This window comes from Triturus cristatus, chromosome 12, assembly GCF_964204655.1.
Source record: "Triturus cristatus chromosome 12, aTriCri1.1, whole genome shotgun sequence".
Taxonomy (NCBI): domain Eukaryota; kingdom Metazoa; phylum Chordata; class Amphibia; order Caudata; family Salamandridae; genus Triturus; species Triturus cristatus.
This window is the reverse complement of record NC_140595.1, coordinates 153,866,589-153,886,526: the sequence shown is the minus strand read 5'-3', so window position 1 is coordinate 153,886,526 and position 19,938 is coordinate 153,866,589. Positions and strand designations below refer to the sequence as shown.

General features: G+C 41.7%; 1 long non-coding RNA gene across 1 annotated transcript in view; it reads right to left on the bottom strand.

Annotated features, from left to right (window-relative positions):
- The window catches only part of LOC146772948 (uncharacterized), an 82,128-nt gene extending 68,700 nt beyond the window's left edge, over positions 1 to 13,428 (bottom strand). Inside the window, exon 1 of the long non-coding RNA XR_014972375.1 lies at positions 13,308 to 13,428. This is a non-coding gene — a long non-coding RNA (uncharacterized LOC146772948). The remainder of the gene's footprint in view (positions 1 to 13,307) is intronic.
- Positions 13,429 to 19,938: the final 6,510 nt, after the last annotated feature.

Here is a 19,938-nt window from a genome sequence, read left to right as displayed (position 1 = left end):
ACTTCACCTGCATCCCCACTATTCCTTCTGACAGTCAGCTGCACTGTGAGGTGGTGTGTTTGTGGTGGCAAACTGTCTGGCTGGATGTATTTGGCTTAGTGCCAATGGCTTGCTCTATTTGTTTGTAGGCTGGTGCATGTCATGACACAGTCCCCAGTCACTATGAGATGGCAGGTATTGTGTTTGTGTGACTGGCATACACATCTTGGGTTGATTATCTATTGGTTAGTGTAGGTTTGCTTGGGGTGCATGGTTTCGCTGTCCCCTTGCCACACAATCTTGGGTTTGTTGTTTGTGTACTCACCAGTCTCTGGGATGTCTGTTAGGCCATGGACGCTCTCTGGTGGTAGGATGTCCCGCACCTTCTCCTCCCAGGTCCTGAAGTAGACTGGTTTGGCAGGAGGGCCACCGCCGGTGCGCTGACTCAAGGCGTGATTTTTCTCGATGAGTTTCTTGACCCTCCTGCACACGTCATACCACCTGTTCTGGATATCGTCCTTTGTGTGCAACGTTGGTGCTTGTGCATTCACCTTGTCCACAACCCTCTCCCACATCTTGGTTTTCTGTGAGATGGGGGTCCTTTGAACCAATGTACCAAACAAATGTGGCTCTACTCTGATGATCTCGTCTACCAGCACTTCTAACTCACTATCTGTGAACTTTGGATTCTTCTTTGGAGGCATGGTGATGGGTGGTGGTGGTGAGGGATGCGTGTGTGAGGGTGCAAGTGATGTTGGTTTGGTGTTGGTTTTGCTGTGTGTATGTGTGTGCTTTTGTATGAGGTGCTGATGGTGTGTGAGTTGTGTGATGGGTGAGTTGTGAGTGTGTCTGTGGTTGCTGTGTACTGGTGTTTGCTGCTGGCTGTGTCTCCTGTTTGCAAGGGATGATGGGTGTGATTGTAGTCCTTTATATAGTTGAAGTTCTGGGCGTGTCTTTGTCCAATTAATTTGTGTTCGGTATTTATTGGCTTAGTCATTGCTTGTTTGGTCCTTTTTTGGTGGTTTTTCCTTTGTGTTTTGTAGGCATGTAGGAGACGTTCATGTGACGGAAACGGACGCTGCTGTTGTCTCGTGCGGGCTTCTCCGCCTCGTTCACGCTGCCTGTCTTCTGTGTTTGGTAGGCGTTGTTCGCGGCGGTCTCTATTGCTTGTGTGCCGGGTTGTCTGTGTGTGTCGGTCGTGTGACTTGGTCTCCGTGAGAGTCAGTCTGGTTTTAGACGCATTGCATCGTACTGCGCTAATCGTACATCGCGGGTACGGGTCGGTCGGGTTGATTCCGGGTTCGTGTCGGTCGGTGAAAATCACGTCGGTTTTCCGGCCGGATCACTATTTTCCCTCCGGCTCGGTCGTACGGCTTGTATTCCGTACGTGTCGGATGTAATTCACTCGTGTTGCATCGTACTGCACGGGTCGTACGCCGCTGGTCCGTGCCGGTCGGTATTCGGTCCGGGTCCGTGACGGTCGGTTCGTATTGCGGCCGGAATCGGAATCGACTCCTTTATATCGCAAATATAATGGCAAAGAATAACATACTTTGTATCAGAAATATAGCCTCTCAAATTGAACAATAACTATATGAATAGAACAATAGCATTTCATTCTAATAAAAAAAGGACAGAGAGACAAAATACGCAAGGAGGATTAAAGTTTTCCCATAATATAGGTATAGTGCTTGAAATAGCAGTTCAAACTGATTTGAAATATAGGCAGAGGTAACCATAACAATTGTGCATTATGAGAAGGTGAACATTGCATAGTGTACATGGTATCTAACTTATGAGTAAGGCTCCCAGTTTTCCGTTTTTACTGATTTTTTTCAGATACATGCAGACGGGTACAATATGTCTTCTGTCTCTATTTATTTTTAAAAGTAGAAAAATACAGAACATTGTGCTTCTTCTGAGTGACTCTCCAAGCTGTCCTTCATGAATTCCAGGCCAACAGCTGAGCAGATAGAAACATGTTAAATTAAAAAACAGGATGAGATTTCCTTAAATACTGGCATTAGTTAACATATATTTGTATATAAAGCCATATTTTTGTGTGAGTGTGTTTTATTTGGCAGCTTAATTTGTTAAAACTCGATAGGCATCAAAGTATCAATGCATGTTTATCAGTTAAATAAATGTGGAAATATACCATTTTATGACTCAAAATAAGTATGGATAAATACCAATTAAATTGGCCTAAAAATAAATATTGATAAATACAGAAGGAAATGTTAAAAGAAAATACCATAAAAACAGGAGCTCTAATTATGATGTGCACCGACCGAATCCTACCATACCTTAAATGATAACCTAGCAAATGTTTTCCGATTAAAACGATTGTGCTGAAGAGCAATTACTAATAAAATGTCTAATAATGTATCCTGCGGGAACGATGAAATAATAGAATTAGTCAATGTTCCTAAAAAAAGATAAAGAATATTAAAAGTGTGACCTAAAAAATATTTTTGATTTTAGCCCATGCCTTGTGCTAGAAAGCAAGAGTATTAGGACAATTCAACAAAATATGTAAAATGTGCTACTGGAAAATGAAAAGACTAACATTTAGCAGAACTATCCGAGGAGAACAGGGACCATTGTAAAGGGCTAAAGTAAAGCCGGTGATAAATAAAAAATAGAGACTGTGTAACACTTGCAGACCTAAAAATTGTATGTATACGCGCCCACACCTTATTCCAGAAAGGGAATCTTTTCAAAAACTCCAAAATTCTTTTCCCATAAAAGCTCAGATTTGGACTTTGTTCGAGATGGATCTGGAAGAGAAAGACACTTATATTTAGCTGATACTTTAGGTCCTGTTGCCAGAAAGTCAGTAATACCAGAATTGAAAAGGAACTAAGTTCGAGGAATTCTGTAAGGAGAAATAAACTTCAATAACCACATTCATCAAGGATAAAAAACGATTATAGAAAGATTTAGAGCAGTGATACATACAACGGAATTGACTAAAAGAGATAGGAGAATCATTGTAAAAAAGGTGAGATACCCACATCAGACCCTTGTCCTTCCAAGTACACCAAAAAGCAGGTCTATTATTAATCTGAATAAAATTTTCAGAAACAAAGACTTATTTAAAATAAGTGGGAAGAATGTAGATTTAATCAATATGCCGTGCTCTTTAAAAGAGGACAGTGAAGAAACAACTTGGTAGAAGAGAAAGATAACACTTCCTTAAAAGTAAAAGGAAGAAGAGAAGCTTATTCAATATCTAGCTATGATGGACAGAACGGCGAGGTCAAATCATGAGTCCAAAGTGCTGCTTGATGTAAGGCAGAAGCTCTGTCATAATAATAAAAATGTGGATAATTGACCCCTCCCGCACGTTCCGACTGTTGTAAAGTAGCTAAAGTTATTCTTGGCTTTTTATTCTTCAATAGAAAGTTAAGTAGGAAATAATTATTTTTTTTAACAGGATTTGGGACTATGCACTGCCAACATAGAAAGATGATATGACAATAAAAGGGTAATCGTCATTTTAATAGAATCTAAATAACCCCACCAAGATCAAAATAAATGGTTCCAAGAGGAAAGAATACTATTGACTTTGGTATTAAGCTCTTTAAAATTTATTTTAACAGTATCTGAAATAGAGTTTGTAAACCAAACACCCAAATATTTGATTCTAGGGAATGTAGACCATTGATATCCAGTAATGGGCTAAGAATGACTGAGAGTGTATTTATTAAGAGGGAGAATTTTCATTGTGTCCTTATTAAATTTCTATCCTGAAACGTTTGAAAAAAAGACATTTCATGTAAAAGAGGAGGGAAAGAACTATCAGGAGAAGAAATAAATAGAAGAATATCATCTGCATAAGCAGTAAATTTTAGATAATGATCACCATAAGGTAAACCAGAAATAGAAGAATTAAGACAATCCGAGAGAGAACGGGCTCAAGAGTTAAACAAATAGAATTGGAGAAATTGGGCAGCTTTGGGAGCATGATATAAAAGGGAAGTTAGAGCAATACAATTAGGGCCGAATCCATGCCATTTTAATGAATGGAACAAATGCTCTCTCAGCATCTGTCGTAATAGCTGCAAGGGAGCCTTACTTAAAACATTAAGAAACAAACTAGCATTATCTGATATAAGTCTTCCTTTAATGAATCTGGATTGTTCTTTCTCTATAAGGTGAGAAAGAAAGGATTCCAAACGAAGAGCTGAGAGTTTAACAAAAATGTTATAATCAACGTTTAACAAGGAGATAGGGCTATAATTTTTACATTCATAAGGATCCTTACCATCCTTGTGAATAAGATAAATTGTGGCTTCCTGAAAGGTACCAGAAGTGTAAGAGGATAAAATAAAATGATTCAACATTCAAAATAAATAAGGAAGAAGAATATTAGAAAAGTGAAGGTAAAACTCTACCTTGAAGCCATCCGACCCTGGTGTTTTCCCAAACTTCAGCAATCTTAGAGCTGCAGCTATTTCTTTAAACGTAAGGTAATTCTCTAAAGAGTTCAAATTCATATTTAGGGGCATAGAAGGCGCGGTATGTTCTAAGTAATCTACAATTAGAGAGGGATGAAAAGTTGATTCCAGCCAATAAATATGCCAATAAAAATGATTTAGTAGTAAAAAATAAAAAAAATGAGAAGTTGATTCCAGGACATACAGAGATGTATAAAATTCAACAAATTCTTCTACAATAGCCTGATGTTTAGTAGTGGACTGTCCCGAAGACGGTGATATTGAATCAATAATATGTCTCTCCCTTCTTCCCTTAGGATAATTTGCCAATAATTTACAAGATTTACTCCTCCCCATAATAATACTAATGGGGTCATCTTGAAGCTGTCAGTTGGCAGTGGCACCTAGCTTCACAGCAAGCTGAAGAGATGACCGTGTCAGTCACACATCACATCATGCACAGGCCTTCTGTCTGGAAGTACCGTGGGTGGAGTCTCTTCTCGTGTGCACCTAAAGCCAAACAAGCAAAACAACATCAGTGAAATGTGTCTTTGTTGCAGTTCAAGATGTAGTGCAAACAAACAAACAATATCATTTAGTGTTGTGATTTAGCAATAATACAGTCTAACTATCCATTTGTAAAACCACACCAACAGACTTTCATTGCGTGCAGTACACTCTGAAAGGATCAGAAAGAGCAACAACAACAACATACAGATGTAACGTTTTGCTTTATGTGCATCACGTTGGGATGTGGCATTCAGGGAGATGCAGGTGACAATGGAACAATCCTTAGACAATTAATGCTGCTGTGCAGTGCACTTATTTCAGTCATGGGATTGATGCCAGATGTTAGGAAAATGGGAAAAAAATGTTTAGATTAAAATAAAAATGTAAATGTAAAAAAATGAAATCAGAAAAATTAAAGAATTTTTGAAGATTTTTTTTAAACGTTTACATTTTTTTAAAATTAAAATAAAAAATAAAACAAAAGAATGGAAGTTAAAAAAATCAATTGTTTTAGTATATGTAATTAAAAAAGTAAAATAAAAAATTCAAGAAATTTTTATTAAAAAAAAACTAGAAAAATGTAAAATTAAAATAACTACAATTAAGATAAGTGAAAATAGCCACAGGCATTTAAATGTATTAAACTGCTATCATTGTCAACCATCCATGCAAGCCTATGGAAATTGGCCACACTGACTGGATGCACAAAATGGCTGCCAGCCAGTGTAACGTGGTCATCAACAACAACTAACACTGAGCAAGGAGGCATGGTCACAATTGCAGGGAAGATATGCAGGCCTATGGCAAAAGCACACTGGCTGGCTACACAAAAATGGCCACCAGACACATGGTCCGAACAATAACAACCAGCAAGAAGGATTGGCTACAAACAAAGAAAACATGCAGGCCTATGGGGAAAGAACATTGGTTAGCAACACAAAATGGCCACCAGCCACAACGTCAGAACACAACAACCAACAAGAGGGCATGGCCACAAAGAAGACATGCAGGCCTATAGAGAAAGCACACTGCTGGTTACACAAAATAGCTGCCAGCCACATGGTCAGAACAACAACAACAACCAGCAAATAGGCATGGTCACAAACAGAGAAGAAGTGCAGGCCTATGGAGAAGCACACTGGCTGGTTACACAAAATGGCTGCCATCCACGTGGTCAGAACAACAACAACCAGCAAGAAGGCATGGCCACAAACAAAGAAGACATGCAGGCCTATGGGGAAAGCACATTGGCTGGCAAAACAAAATGGCTGCCAGCGACATGATCAGAACAAGAACAACCAGCAAGGAGGCATGGTCACAAACAGAGAAGACATGCAGGCCTATAGAGAAGCACACTGGCTGGCTACACAAAATGGCCACCAGCCACATGGTCACAACAAAAAACATCAAGAAGACATGGCCACAAACATGGAAGACATGCAGCACCCATGGCAAAAGCACACTGGTTGACTACACAAAATGGCCATCAGCCCCATGGTCACAACAACAAGCAGGAGGCCTGGAAATCAAAGAACACATGCAGGCCTAGGGTGGACACTGACTATACAAAATGGCCCCTCATCACATGGAAAAATGAACAACAAAGGCAAATGGTGGCCTAGGGCAAACACACATACACGCACTGACCAGGCAAAAGAGGCATGGTAACACAGAAAACACAGCATTAATTTAGCAATACCAAAAATGAAAATGAACAGGGCTAAAAATGTTTACAACAACACACATCCTCCAATGACATTACACCACTATACACTGTTTACAGGACAGAAAAAGTGAAATATGACTAAAAAACACATTTTGTATTTTAATTCAATGTCATCCACGGCCTAAATGATGTTTCACTCAACAGACACCACAGAAACAGTTGTTTCATGCACCCATGAATAGTACACGCCCTACTGACTTAAAGGCTCATTGGCAGACTAGGCCACAAAGTGAATTAAATCAATATTGCAATTTTTTTATTTTTTTTAAAGGGAAGGAAATGTTGTAAACAGTGGAACATTTTTCTTTCACAAAAGAAGTAAAATTAAATGTAAAAAAATAAATAGGCCCCTACTAAAAGTGCAGGTAACCCACCACAATACATTTAAAAAAATGAATAAAAGTACAAAAAAATCCAGGTGCATTCCCCCAGTCAAAAACAACACCCTTATACACCAGTTATTCAACTTACTTATGATATCTCAAAAACAAAGTCCTTAAATCCAATAGTATATATGCAGCAGACAAGGAGAGTGATCCCTCCAGCTCCAATCCCAATGAAACTGACCAGGAGAGGGAAAAGGCACTGGGAGGAGCCTGCTGTACAGAAACAAGAAGTTGAAGTCTCTGGGGCACTTACATCTGGCTTCTCGCACAAAAAAACAACTCCAACTGAGAAAACAATCCACTCCAAATGGCTCTCAGCAAAGCGCTATGACGCGTTCAACGCTGGCCACATCAGAGGACTTTTTTCTTTACTTTAAGCTATATTGCACAGCAACCCACGCTGCTGTGCGACATGTTAAAAATTTGATAAATCCAATCGTCTCATATAGGCAAAATCTGATGGATTTGCCAATGCTTGTTTATAGGCCACTCCTGGTGCCTCTGGCACTTTCCCCATCTCCCTGAAGTTAAATGCAGTGGGCACAGGGAGGCTTCAAGACAGGGATAAAGAGAGGGAGGGGTGGAGTTAGAAAACAAACGACCAGAGAGAGAGAACAGGAAAAGAAGACAGATGAGAGACAGAATGGATGGATGGAAAGAGAGATAGTGTGGGGATTTGATGGGCTGGTTTGAGCATTTTTGCAAGAACTGATTTTGATTCTTCAATCCAGACCTGGCTTCAACAGTAAGAAAAAGGGAGGAAGGGGGGTAGAGAAAAAGTGTTCAGTGAGGAAGAGAGAGAGAGAGAGGAGAGAAGGAGAGAGAGAGCACACAGATAGATGAAAGAGAGAGATTGCACAAAGAGACAAATGGACAGGGGATGTTTGAGCATTTGTTTCGAGGGCTGCTTTCAGTTCCTCAGACCAGCCCTGCTTTGACGTTTCCAATCTTGTTTATTTTTAATACTAGTCTAGTGCGATGTTTTGTACTGGGATTTTCCACTGTTCTAAAAATTTAGGACCTCCTTTCCTCTCAAAGAAAGAGGTTTTTCACTTCCTGGGTTTTGTCTGATATTGGTGGTCATGGCCATTGGGTGATAAACGTAACGTCAAATCCAACTTCAGATCAAACAGACAATTACGTTGTTGCTTTTAAGAAGACCAGCCCATGGCATACACTGTATCCCTCTCCAATCTGGGAACTGTTTGCAACACCCATGATTTTTGTAAATTATGTTCATGCTCAACATAACAAAACGAGAACCAACAGTTGGTTTTAAGTTTATTAACTACAACTTCCCACATTACCAAAAAAGGAAAACTTCACTGTATTCTTCTCATGCTTGAAAAATAACTTGTGGCTGATACTGCTCATTTCCCGGTAGTGTCCGGAAATGCTTCAGTGTTAAATTAACTTTGTGAATGTATGTGTTACATTCAGTTGCACAGTGGTGGCTGGTGAGCTTTGAATGTGAAGCGGCGTAAACATGTCTTTGATTTTGACTGAGTGAGAGAGAAGAGCGAGCTAAATTTAGATGGGTTCGGGGGTTCCCGAACCAGGCCACTTTTGGAAAAAACAAACCAAAATGGAGCATTTTCTATAACAATGTTCTCATACTTTGACTAAAAAAATCTAGAAGTGTTGAAGAGGTTAATAATAAAATATGTCAAGACTATTATGGGCTGTCAGGCACAAATCACGTGGAAGTTGAGATTTAGCCTTTGTCATAACCTGTTGAGAATGTAATGGTAAAAGAATTGATTTTTACCATAACACACCGGATTTGGGGTATTAGACCAGTCATAGTGCTTAGAAGTAATGACAATATAACATAAGCTTTATATGTACTATGGAATAGATCAGGAAATGTCTCCATTAAAGCTATGAAAGAGCAACCATAGAAGTAAGAGACCTGTGGAACCAAGGCGCCAAAATTAGAAATAGTGTCCCAAACTCAGCATGAATTCTCGCTCAAATTTTAGCTTCAAATATATTTCAGAAATGCATTCCTTGTAGTCAGAACTTTCACCATTAAATATTCCGTTCCCCAAATATGTGTGCTCATTTTTATTAAAAAATAATGTTGTCCTTAATTAGAAGATTTTCATTGTTAGTAAATAAATGTTATCCCCAACCAACTTGTGATTTTCACCACGTTCTCACATATTTTTGCCACATAAGGCCAAGATGTTCCATTCTTTCATTCTCACAACCAGATAAGCACCACAGACACCCCATTACAGGTCAGAATAAAAATGGAATATGTTACCCAACACATAGAGCCACTTTTGGACAATAATGATAGTAAAGCCACTATAGCAATTGAAACAAGTCATCTGTGAAAACAGTAGGAAATACTGATTTATCTTGTGTCAATGTAAAATAAATAGACACAATTAAGGGGGCTAAACTACACTTTTTATTCTAACCAACTTACAGTGTCATTCTCCTTGAGTAAAAAAACAGACCCTTATCATGGAATTCTTTAAAAAATGATAACAGTAGAATTATACATTTGACTGGTATATGCAATATACAGAAGCAATAACTCGGAGTGGTATCTATTAGCCCTGACTTTTAAGGTACAGTGACTATAACACCTTGTCTCTCCCTACCTAGTAAAACATTTCAGGCCCGATTCACAAAAGCAATCTGAGAAAAAGGTCTAACTTTACACCTTTGGTATTCACATAGGTCATTTACGAGTCATATCTTTATGTCCGCAGTGGGACCGGAATTTTCACACCCGGGCCATACTCTCCGCACCCAGGCCATACTCTCTGGCTCGGGAAGCACTCCCCAGCTAGGGCCGGATGAAGTGTAATCAATGGGCCGGAATGCAATTTTTTCAAAAAGGACATTAGGAAGCGTGATAAATGGTAGAGGAGGTTATGAAAATCGTTGTCAATGTTGACACTACATTCAACACTGAGGGGAGTGCAAATTGTGGACTGCATGTACCATGATGCAAAGGAGCAAACTTTTCTGGGATATAAAGTAGTGTCCGGCAACACCCTTTTCCCTGCCCAAAATGATTTCCATGACCTCCTCTACCATTTATCACACATTTCTAATATTCCTTTTTGTAACAATTGCATTCCGGTCCATTGATTACACTTCATTCGGCCGGAGAGTACAGACTGGGTGCGTACAGACTGGGTGCGGAGAGTATGGCCCGGGTGCAGGAAATGGCCCGACTGCGGACGTAAAGATACAACCCGGAAATGACCTCTGTGAATACCAAAAGTCGTAAAGTTAGACTTTTGTCTCAGATTGTCTTTGTCAATCGGGCTCTTCATCTTCTTTGGAGTATTAAGAACATTTAAAGAATTGACACATTTAGTCAGTTCTAAGACTGCCATCTAGTGGTGTGTCATATATCTGGGAGGTCTGCTAGTAAGGAGCACATTTTAAAGCACATAAAATCTTCAAATAAAAGTCTCTTGGTGAAGCAGTAGCTGTAAGAAAACAATTTCTATGCCTCACTCAGCACTCAATATTTTCAGCATTTTGGAAATGGTCTGCATGCTTTTCATTATATTTCTACAGCCAGAGCAAGTTTAACATCTCTGTTAAACTGGGCATTTGAATGTATAGTCTTAAGTGAGAACACATTTGATGGCAGCAACTTCTATTTCTACTAACATGTGATGTATATGATAAATAGACATGTTGGCTTTATACATTCACAGACAGATATGGCAAGTCTGAACCAATACATGAAACCTACAACACAGAGGGTCAGTATCAATGTACCATTGGCAGCAGTCACCAACCATTACAGCAAACTTAGTTGACAGGAAAATGTCAGTTGCACATAGATGTTTCCTGAGCTAATGATATTGTGTCTGTCTGGTGCACTCAGACGCCTGCTAACGTAGCAAAACCTTTGTTTACCAATATATTCCCAGCAGGGCTAAGAATGAACTCCCTCCGTACACCTCTTCCAGCTCGCTCCTGCCTCTCCATGGACATCTTATATGCACTGAGGAGGTGACACCATAAACCAGTCCTCTGCACTCCACCTCCTCTTCTTCCAATTCCCTTTGCTCAAGGACAACAACAACTGTGGGCTGGTTTAAAGAGTAAAACTAAAAGAGGCAAAATGAATTCAGTTTGAATAGTAAACACCAGATAAACAGCACTCAGAACACTATCAGGCCCAAATAGACATGCATTTGAAAAGCCAATGTGATGGAACCGATCAAAAAAGAAACATTAATTTAAATCTCTAGATCAAAGATCAGGGCCAATACTTATCAATATTTCACACAACGCAGCAAGCCACTTCTGTGCGCTGCGTGAAATGGAGAGGGCAGGAATGCCCTATATTTAACTTTATATGGCACATTGCTGTTCTCTGCCTGCGCTGTCGAATAAACTGCTGCCTAGAGCCAATGCAGGCACCCTTGCACCATTGCGCAAGGGTTCCTGCGTTGTAGGCCCAATTGTTTTTTGTGCAGGAAGGGGCACCTTCCTGCCCAAAAATATCCTCACAGGCACTTTCCTCTTTCTAAGTGTGCTGCAGAATGCACTACACATGGAAGGAAAGAGGAAACAACGAGGAGAAATAAATATATTTCTCCTTGTTGCATCTCTGATGGGGTGGTGTACATGACTGACACATTCCCTGGTCTACCAGTGTTGGTAAATGTGTGTCAGAATGCATGGGTGGATGCATGGGACACCCACGTTCCACCTATGGCATGCCTTCCGGCCACAGAATAACGCAAGGCAGCCGTTTGCACCGGCCTGCGTTACTCTAGATGTATCAAGCCATGCAGGGCCGAGCAAGGTGGCCTAGCATGGTTTGATACATGGTGGAGAAGTGTGGCTCAATGATTAGAGCGGCAGACCCTGTTACAGAGACCTAGCCCGGGACCAGGGTTCAATTCCCCGCCTCGGCGGGTCTTGGGCTCAAAAATTCCACGGACCCGATAATTCTCGCCTCGGTGCCATTCCAATCATGGAGTCCCACTCTGCAACTCTGGGCAATAGCTTGCTTAATCTCCACAACGGCCCCCACAACGCTAAGGATGCCTGGCCTCCCCCTTGGGGGTGCCCAGGAGTGGACGCCTCACAGGGAAAGCCAGGATGGGTTCCACAGCGGTATTCGTACAAGCGCCTTGAGACCCTTGCGGGTGAGTAGTGCGCTATACAATTTACATACATCTCATTTAGGGTTTGCCTCGTCCTTGTGTCCCCTTGCGTGGCACAAGGGCGACACAAAACCTCGATTAATATGGGCTTTGAAATTTTGCTGCACTTGCATGTAACAGCACTAAAGTCTAGTGCAGTAGGAGAACCCCACAACAGTATTTTTCGACATTAATCTAATTCGCTCGAGCCGGACCCATAGTCCAGCAGGGTGTCCAGGTGATTAAAGTTCAGGTTCCAAAAGTTACCTTTTTCTCATGCTGGGGAAGTAATGGAACAACCATGAAGCAATGAAATGGCTAGTATCAGCCGGCTAAATATCTGACCGAGTTTACAATTGGCTGTTATGAATGTGACAATTCAAAGAGGAGCACTTGACTTTCATCCTTTCATGGTCGATAAACTGCTTAACTTTAGATGGGGCGAGAACAGTTGTTTTAGGCACTAGGACATGGCAAAAAAACAGCAGCGGGTGATAGAGAAAATAAAATATTGTCCTTGATGCATTACAACGTTTTTAGGCTCAATGTCGTTTTGAGTAGGCCGTAAAGAATTCGAAATGCTTTCTCTGTAGAATTTCCACCCGGCCGTGTCTGCTTTATAAAGAATTCATCAAGAGGCAATGAAAGCTATTTTTATTGTCTGACATGCTACATTGTGCGCATCGTTGCAGAAGCTTCCTTTGCTGCTACGGCTTTATCTTGAAAGTAATAATAATAAATGCGGTGGCTTTGGTGCTCTCACTCCTACAGACGTTCCTTCACATACACATCATGCACACTGGTGCCCTCAAGCATACACACAAACACAGCGCACACTCATCATACTCACATACGAGGTGGAAGATGCTAAAAAATAAAGGCTACCCGAAGATATTCTCAGCACGCACTTTTCACTGCACCCTAAGGGCCCACAATTATCGACTTCCAGATTCATTCTGGCGCCAGAGCCAGTTAACAAGCTTTTACCTAATCAGGAGCCAGTATAAGACTTGGTTCTGTCCCGTTTTAATTTATCCATGCTTCTGATTCAGTGGCGGCTGGCATCTTTGGTGAGGATGGCGGGCGCGCACAGGTGCGAAAATAATATATGAAAAAATACACTTACTTGAAGACGAACACGACGCCCTCTGCACTGGACGTCTTCTTTCTTCGACTGCAGCCCGGCTACCAGGAAACTCCCTTGACCATTCCTGGCACTGCTCTCATGCAGCATGAGTGCAGCGCCCTGATTGGAGGGTGCGTCTCACTCAGTACTCCACAGCATTTGGAGGCCAGGACTTGCTCTAATAGAGATGTTTAAAGTGCACATGGTTGGCTGGCCATAGAAAGATGACCGGCCAAAAATACATGCGCACTTTAAACAGTGAAAAATAGCCCACCCTCCTTCCTGCTGATGTCACTCAGCAGGCCCTGCCCCGTCCTGACGCTCTCTTCAGGATGGCGGATGAAATAAAATGATAATGAATTGCCATATTATTTTTCATATCTGGAGCTAATTTAAGTGGGCCAAATCTCCTCTGCTCCAACGGAGGAGCTACCCTTTTTTGATTGGGCATAAGGGCGTCTGACTGACAAGCCCAGCCTAAACTCCATTAGCTGACAAGGTTAGTGCAGCATGGCATCGAATGTATTTAGAAGTGTGAGTTTGGCAGTACAGCACCGCATGACACTTGCATATTGTGCAATACAATCAGGGGAGCTCTCTTCCTTTCAACTGTGACATTGCAGTTTCATAAGTAAACAAAAAATTGTTTAGATCATTTGCTTTCACTAAAAGCTGTAACACTTCAAGGAAATAGTTTGCAGCCTGAGGCAGGATATTTTGGTAGTTCACCGCAGCAGGGCCCCGTATGGATGAGAGGCCAACGTATTTGCATATATTGTTATTTTTGTTAAATTATGATTGTGCATGTTGCTGTAAAATCCAGTGAATGCTCATTTCTTAATGTAAAGCACTCAAATGCGTTGTAGCTGTAGGCTGTGGTGTAGATACAATATTAAACAAAATGTTGACGTCTGTTTTCGTCTTTCTTTCATTACGTTAGGTACGGTGGCTAATTTTGCGATTGCAAGAACACTAATATTTTTATTCAAATTTTTGACAATAATTCCCATTTATGACAATATGTGTTGGATTCAGTCAAACGTGCCGCCTGCTTGAATTGCCACAATGAGCAATTCTGGCAGATGCACCGGTGCCAGTAATGAGCAATAGGATGGGAGCAGTGCCAGGTCAATGCGGCTCCACTTCCCCTGGCATCCCCTGACCAGAATGAGGCGGGGCATTGCAGATATCGCCGCGCAATCAACAGATGCCCTATCCTATACCTGAAGGATGATATATATGTTTTGCATGATAACAAAAGAAAGAGGAGAAGCCTAGAGCAAGATATGTGTTTGGAATGACTCCAGCGCCCATATTACTGAAAGTGTGGTGGCGCAATGGGCATGTGTACCTACTTTCTGCCCACCACAGGCACAGTGGGGCATATTATCAAGAAACGGCGTTAAAATGATCTGCTTTAGCAGCAGAAAACTGCAGCTAAAGCGGCGATAATGGGCTTGATAATATGCCGCAGAGAATTCCAATAGAAGCCCATGTTCTGGTGTGAACATGGGCTTCTATTGGAATTCTCTGCGGCATATTATCAAGCCCATTAATGCCGCTTTAGCAGCAGTTTTCTGCCGCTAAAGCGGCGATAATTTGAACGCAGTGTTTGATAATATGCCCCTTTGATATTACAGAAGAGGCAGCAAACCCTTACTCAGCCCACTGTGTAATACAGACATCGCTTACACACGTATCCCTAGCACTTTTCAAGAGGGATTTCCCCGTATTTGCATGGGGTGTGGTCCCACGAAGTTGAGAGAAATGCTTTGCACCTTTGCTATATTATGGACGTGGGCTCAGAGGCAAACTGTCCAACAAATGGCGTACTGATGTGCAGCACAAAGAGGTGGTTCAGTCTAGGGGTGGGCGGAATTTGCGGAATTAACCTTCGCAAATTATCGCGAGAATGTTTAAAATTATCGCAAACAAGCAGAAATATCGCGAAGATGCGGAAGTTTTTTTCCGGCATGTTTGCGCGATTTTCTGCATGGTTGCGGGTCGCCAACTTACCCATGTGGCTGCTTGCGGGCGCGGCCATCTTGTTTTGAGTTGTTCTCGCGGTGCATGATCGCGAGAAGAAAGACGTGATCGCGCGACGCATGACGTCACTGCGGGCGCGAACTGTCGCGAGACAGCGCAAATGGCTAAAAACAATACAACATCTCATGGAGAACGCGACCGGATCAAGAAAACTTGTCGGCGAACGCAGGGATTCAGGTAAGGCGATCGCGCGCGCGCGAGAATGTATCATTTTACAGCGCGAGCAAGAAACAAATTATCGCCAAGCTGCGGAAACCGGAATTTTTGACATTTTCGCGCTCTCCGCGGAACGCAAAAATGTCAAATTATCGCAATTTCCGCGAACGGAACGAAATTTTTGCCCAGGCCTAGTTCAGTCAGTGTTTCCACTCCTGACTCCTGAAAGAGAGCGAAAGGCGTCCCATGGAGCCTCAGATGTCCCCCTGCTGGAGGATGCAGTCTCTCCCTTTGAAGTGCAGGCCGGGTGTTGCCTACACCATGGAACAAGGAGCAGCTATTTTGTGCAGCCTCTCCGGTGTTCACTAAGGTGACCGCAGTGCAAGTTTGTGCCTATCTGTATAGGGACACACTGTTCCTGTTTGTGCACAGTGCTGCCTCTTAAACAGGGAAAGTGCACTCTATATATAATACAGCCCCATGTATATATTTTGTTCAGTTAGGATGGAGGGAGCCTGAATAAGCTGAGGGAGGAAGGCCTGGGACTCATGGGATTGGTCTAAGTGGGAAGGTACTCATGGCAGCCTCAGTCTCATGGTTTAAATTCACTTAGAACCCCTTGATGGAAAACAACACTGCTATTGACATCTACCAGTCTATAAAACTATCAATTGTGATAGTAATGAAAGCACAGTATTCAGGGTGCATCCCTCCTTTCAAAGGAGACAGGCCTGTGAGAAATTGTCCGAATGAGCCACCGCGAGAAGAAACCAAGGTTAAAATGGCCGGTAGCAGATGCAAGAAAAACAAGCAAGGAGCTTGACTCCTAACATTGTCCAGAATATTCCACTCAAGCAAAAAATGCGAAATTACAGATCTGTTTCATTCTTAACCATGATTAGCTTAAACAAGCATTGGCAAAGCATTTGGTATCACATATGCAAGAGCTATTAGCTTTGTCAACGTTTTTTTAACTGTATTGTACAGCAGTGTAACTGCTGTGCAGCATGGCTGAAAGTATACAAAAAAAACTGTATGACGCGTCAGCTATGATTACATCAGAGTCCTTTTTAGGTTTCACCTGCACATTGCTTGCGCTGTGCTTGTGAAATCGGCTGTATTTAAAATATCTTAAGGGGGGGCTCTTTTTAGTTCCCAAAACCAAATTACTGTATTCATTCACTTTGGTGTGGAACTTTTTTTTGTTAACTTCCCCTGCACGCATTTACAGTACTTCTACAAAAGCTGTCCACACTGTTTAAGCCCCATTCACTGTCAAGATAAGATCTCTTCCCATGGAAAAAGCAGACAGCTTTTAACAGTATGCTGTAATGCTTGCTTTTTAATACTTAGTTGTGTAAAGCAGAGGGTTTAGCCTTAGACTGTTTGTGACATTTCCTATTCATGTCTCAGTACTATTTTTATTTCCACTCTGTCGGCATTATCGGATTGATTTTTTCAACTTAATATATTTGGTCACTATGATCAAATTCTAACTGTTATAATAAACATTGCACATTAAAAATAAAGGTAATATACAAGAGCTATGTTGTATTTTCCTACTAAACAGGCAGCCACAAGTGCAGTTGCCTGGCAGACAACAGGGCCATGATTTGAATGCTGCAGCAGGTGCAGTAGCACCGGGCACAAAAGTTGTCAGAACTCCTCTAAATACATAATATTGCAATATTTGACTACTTAACAGGTAGTCACAATTGCAGTTACCTTGAAGTTAAAAATGGCTTGATTTGAATAGTGCAGCAGGTGCAGTGGCACTGGGACCAAAAGCTCCAGGCACCCCATTAATCACAGATTATTGCTGAATTTTACAACCAAATACGCAGTCCAAAGTGCAGTTATCGTTCAGGCACTAGAGTCATGATTTGAATGGTGCAGCAGGTGCAGTGACACTGGGCCAAAAAGTTGTCAAAACTCCTCTAAACACCTAATATTGATTTATTTTACTTCTAAACAGGCAGTCACAATTGAAGTTACCTTGCAGTTGAAAGTGGATTGATTTAAATGGTGCAGCAGGTGCAGTGGCACTAGGGCCAAAAGTTGTCAAAACTCCACTAGTCACCAAATATTGCTATATTTTAATACTAAGGCAGTTACAAGTGCAGTCAACAGGATCATTATTTGAATGGTGCAGCATTATCAGTGGCATCAGGCCCAGAAGTTGTCAGAACTCCTCTAAACACGTAATATTGCTGTATTTTACAACTAAACAGACAATCATAAGTCCAGTTATCTAGCAAGCACTAGGGTCATGATTTCAAAAGTGCACAGGTGCAGTGGCAACAGGACCAAAAGCTCAAGGCACCCCACTGAACACCTAATATTGCTATATTTTATTCCTAAACAGGCAGCCACAAGTGCTGTTACCTGGCAGACAACAGGGTCATGATTTGAATGGGGCAGCAGGTTCAGTAGCACCAGGCCCAAAAGTTGTCAGAACTCCTCTAAACACATAATATTGATATTATGGACTACTAAACAGGCAGTCACAGTTGTAGTTACCTTGCAGTTAAAAGGGACATAATATGAATGGTGCAGCAGGTGCAGTGGCACTGGGGCCAAAAGCTCTAGGGACCCCACTAAACCCAGATTATTGCAAAATTCTACTACTAAACAAGACAGTCAAAAGTGCATTTATCTAGCAGGAAATAGGGTCATGATTTGAATGGTGAAGCAGGTGCAGTAGCACCAGGACCAAAAGCTCAAGGCACTCCACTAAACACATAATATTGCTATATTTTACAACTAACAGGCAGTCATAAATACAGTTACATTGCAGACAACATGGTCATGATTTGTATGGTGCAGCAGGTACAGTGGCACCCGGCCCAAAAGTTGTCGGATCTCCTCTAAACACCTAGGGGCAGATTTACAAGCCCCATGCGACACTTTTACGCCACCATTGCGTCACTTTTGTGACGCAGCAGCGGCGTAAACCATGCACAACGTTGCGACTTATTTACAACGTGATGCATCTAGGCAGATGTGTCACGTTGTAAAGCCCTGCACCACATGAAACCTGCGTCAGGTTTCATGTGGGCGTTCTGTCGCAGGGTGGGCGTTCCCTCGTAGGAAAGCCCCGTAAAACTAACTCAGTGAAATCTACAAGATTTCACTGAGTTAGTTTTACGACGCTGCTGCGTCAAATGTGACGCACCACGTGAAGTATGGGTGGCCCCTGTGCATTGCAGGAGTTGCGTCGCGCTTGCGACGCGACTCCAGCAATGCGCCGCCCGTACGCCACAAGTTGCGTCATGCATCTTCCCCTCCTTGCACCATGGTGCGCCGCATTGTAAATGCGACGCATCCGTGGGGGCGCAAGGGGGGGATTACGTGGTGCATCTGGTCTGGCACATCCCTGCTGATTTGCAGAGATGCGCCAGAAGTTGTAAATCTGCCCCCATATATTGATATATTTTACTACTATACAGGCAATCACAATTGCAGTTACCTTGTAGTTGAGAGGGACTTGATTTAAATGGTGCAGCAGGTGCAGTGGTGCCGGGGACAAAAGCTCTAGAGACCCCACTAAACACCAAATAGTGCTACATTTAATTACTAAATAAGCAGTCACAAGTCCAGTTACCTTGGGGCACTAAGGTCATGATTTCAATGATGCAGCAAGCGCAGGAACACAGAGGCCCAAAGCTCTAGGAACCCCTCTAAACACCAAATGTTGCAATATTTTACTACTAAACAGGCTGTCACAAGTGCAGTTACCTTGCAGGCACTAGGTGCTTCATTTGAATGGTGCAGCAGGTGCAATAGCACTGGGCCCAAAAGTTGTCAGACCTCCTCTAAACACAGAATTTTGAAATAACATCAAATTAATTCTATTATTTCCCTCTTTCATTTCATTTTTCAAACTGTTGCTATCACTTTTCCATACTATACCATTAATAACAGCACAATAGATTGCCTTTTTGTATATAAACAAGTGATAACACTGCAATAGACGTTCTGTAACTTATATTGTACAACTACTCAGCCAGCTACAACTTACAACAAAAAACAGCGTACTGTTAATCACCTAGGCGAAACCTAATGCATTTACCAATGCTTGTTTTCTTTGCTTTCTAGCATGCTGCACAGCAGCCACGATACTATAATGCTATACAACATGGCTAAAACACTGTGACAAAGTTTGATGAGATCTGTTGGCTTTGCCAATACTTGTTTTCATCACAGACACCTAGAGGGTTAAAACTAAACGGTGAAAGGGATATTAGACACAGCTTTTAGAAATGCACTTCAGACTTTCCTATTTTGTAATGGAACAGTGTTGTTCAATTCGCCAATAGTACTTATGTTTTTTTCAAAGTGCAACTCTTACCACAAAGATATTAAGGGATTAATTTGTGTTTTTTGGACACTTCACCTCTTTTGGGCCAAATGTAATACTCCAAAGTGT